Consider the following 3,373-nt stretch of genomic DNA (forward strand, 5'->3'; position numbering starts at 1 on the left):
ATATGCTCGTAACTCAGTGACTCACTCACTCAGAGCCGATCGTGACCTCCCTGGGGCCCTAAGGGGCCCTCCTACCTGACCCGTGAGCCAGTAAACCATTTGCCACACATTCACACTTGCACTGTCAGCACTGCACAGCTAATGTAGCTAGTCAGATAGAGACTAGAGACAGAATCAACTTAACTTTACTGTTATTTGCTCTTGCTGACATCAAACCTAAGAGAACACAAGTTTACCTGATTGATGTTCTCACATTTCACTCTCATTTTGTTTCTTTTTTCTCTTTTCATGGCCAGATGTATAGCTCCGCTTCATATTGTCATCTACACAGTAAGCATTAACACGTGCTGTAAAATGAGGCAGGGGGAGGCGGGGCCTTGCGTAATTTGCGGGGCCCTACGTAACCTGCGTAATGAGCGTATAGGGCCGATCGGCTCTGCGCTCACTAATGATTCATGGGAACAGGTGGACTTGTAATGCACAAGACATTAAATGTAGTCAGATTATAATCATTTCCCCTCTGCAAATTTTTTCTTTCTTCTGTATTTATCAAAGGCTGGAAAACATGCGACAATCTGAAAGATGCTTATAAATGAATGAATATGTGTGTGTGTGTGTGTGTGTGTGTGTGTGTGTATTGACTGTTGATGTAAATGCTGTAAAATGTGATGTTTGCATCCTCGAACCCTCCTCCTCCTCCTCTTCCACCCTCCCCCTCCTCCTCTTCCACCCTCCCCCTCCTCCTCTTCCACCCTCCCCCTCCTCCTCTTCCACCCTCCCCCTCCTCCTCTTCCACCCTCCCCCTCCTCCTCTTCCACGCTCCCCCTCCTTGCTCTGTGTTTGATTACTCCATGTTCGGTTGCTCAGTGCTCGATTGATCTGTGTTTGATTACTCTGTGTTCGGTTGCTCAGGTCTGCGCTGAGTGACATAAAGTCCGAAACATTATCTCGGCGCAGCTGAGAGAGTGTGTGTGTGTGTGATGAGTGTGTGTGTGTGAGCGCAGAGATGAGATGAGCGCAGAGATGCCGCGGTACGAGCCCAGGCAGCAGCAGCAGGAGCAGCAGCACCGTGCTGATGTCACCAGCAGTAGCAGGACGGAGCGTCACACACACTGCTGTTGTTGTGCAGGAGCGCAGTGATGATGGCAGCAGCAGCACACACACATGTACACGCGTGTATAAAATGTCCGGAGAAACAGTGGAGATAAACAACTGTTACTCTACGTGAAGGTAAGAGCTTTATCCACCCGTCTGTACTCTGCGTGTCAAATACACACGTGACCTGGTGAACGCGCTGTCTGTTTTCATTTCACACCTGTATTTGAACAAACCACGCCCACTACACTGTTATTGGCCAGTAAAATCTCGCGTCCTGTGCCAGGAATGGCTGAGATCGCTTTTTGATTGACAGGTCGCTTGTGTTACGAAGGATTATCCAATCGTAAAGAAGGGGCGGGTCTTGTCAGGAAACGGGTGGGAAAAGAACGGTGTTTATTACTTGCTAGCTAGCTAATGATATTTACGTCTTTCCTGGTGACACATTTAAATGTCGGACAGTCTGTGACTCGTGAGTCTGTGACTCGTGACTCTGAGTCTGAGTCTGTGAGTCTGAGTCTGTGACTCTGTTTATCCGCTAATCTATAAGTTCGAGTTAAATCCGTTTGTAACTCGGAGCAGAAACACTGGAGTTAGTTATAAATGACCCACACGGCTGTTATTCATGTGCACACGCTGTATGTAGAGGAATAACGCGTCCTGAACACTCCATAAACACGCCGACGTGCTCTAATGACACGTGTGTCACGTGTCATGCGTTACACCACGTGCCCTTTATCTGCTCTGATGTGTTGATCAGGAAACAGCGCTATTTATAACCCGCACTGTTACACGTCCATAACCGCGTGATACGGGCTATAAAGTGCACAGGAGCCGTTATAACGTCCTTATGTAAGGGGGGGGGGAGTGACGGTGTGTTTAATGTGTAAATCATAAAGCACTGACATTAATGTAAACACCGAGTTGCCAGATCTGTGCGTTTAAAGCGAACATTATATATTGTGTTCCTGTTTTTCAGGTTTTTTTTGTGTCCAGTCTATTAGTCATTTTCTTTAGTTTGTAGCCTCGATGACGTGACTGTTGAGATTAAGTTTAATATAAATGAATTAAATATAATTTGGTTTATTAAAATGGCACAAAACGTGAAGGGGGCAGTGAGTTCAGTTACATGGTGATCTGGCAACCCAGTGGACAGTTAAATAAAAATGATGAACTTGTTGACTTCTTGCTGATAGGAAGGTTGTGTTTGTCTCCTGTAAACACACACACACACACACACACACACACACACACACACACACACACACACACACTGCTGTGAAGAATGAGTTCATTTAGTGACAGGAAGTGCAGCCTGAGTCACACGATAGTTTATATTTTTTCTTGGAAGTGAAATACTCCTGTTATAATCATGTTACCTGCTCGACATGTTAAGTGTCTTATATGATTATCTCAGAAGATCAGCAGCTAGAATAAACACTGGTGTTTGTGCCACGCTTCAAATCACTGAGCTGGACACTCGCATGAATAAGGAGGTGAAGAGCTGATCCTAATAAATGTGTTTGTGTGTCTGTGTGTGTGCCAGTGTGAGTCTGTGTGTCTGTCTGTGTGTCTGTCTGTGTGTCTGTCTGTGTGTCTGTCTGTGTGTCTGTCTGTGTGTCTGTCTGTGTGTCTGTCTGTGTGTCTGTCTGTGTGTCTGTCTGTCTGTCTGTCTGTGTGTCTGTCTGTGTGTCTGTCTGTGTGTCTGTCTGTCTGTCTGTCTGTGTGTCTGTCTGTGTGTCTGTCTGTCTGTCTGTGTGTCTGTCTGTCTGTGTGTCTGTCTGTCTGTGTGTGTGTCTGTCTGTCTGTCTGTGTGTCTGTCTGTCTGTGTGTCTGTCTGTGTGTCTGTCTGTCTGTGTGTCTGTCTGTCTGTGTGTGTGTCTGTGTCTGTGTGTCTGTGTGTCTGTCTGTGTGTCTGTGTGTGTGCCAGTGTGAGTCTGTGTGTCTGTCTGTGTGTCTGTCTGTGTGTCTGTCTGTGTGTCTGTCTGTGTGTCTTTCTGTGTGTCTTTCTGTGTGTCTGTCTGTGTGTCTGTCTGTGTGTCTGTCTGTCTGTGTGTCTGTCTGTCTGTGTGTCTGTCTGTCTGTCTGTCTCTGTCTGTCTGTCTCTGTGTGTCTGTCTGTCTGTGTGTGTGTCTGTCTGTCTGTGTGTGTGTCTGTCTGTCTGTGTGTGTGTCTGTCTGTCTGTGTGTCTGTCTGTGTGTCTGTCTGTGTGTCTGTCTGTCTGTGTGTCTGTCTGTGTGTCTGTCTCTGTCTGTCTGTCTCTGTGTGTCTGTCTCTG

At 46.7% G+C, this 3,373-nt stretch overlaps 1 protein-coding gene across 1 annotated transcript in view; it reads left to right on the forward strand.

The window, feature by feature from the left end:
• Window positions 1–944: 944 nt before the first annotated feature.
• hipk3b (homeodomain interacting protein kinase 3b) overlaps window positions 945–3,373 on the forward strand; it is a 37,375-nt gene continuing 34,946 nt past the window's right edge. The window contains exon 1 of the mRNA XM_060878804.1: window positions 945–1,230. The gene's annotated coding sequence lies outside the window, so the exon portion shown is untranslated. The remainder of the gene's footprint in view (window positions 1,231–3,373) is intronic.

The sequence above is a fragment of the Tachysurus vachellii genome, chromosome 9, assembly GCF_030014155.1.
Source record: "Tachysurus vachellii isolate PV-2020 chromosome 9, HZAU_Pvac_v1, whole genome shotgun sequence".
NCBI lineage: Eukaryota > Metazoa > Chordata > Actinopteri > Siluriformes > Bagridae > Tachysurus > Tachysurus vachellii.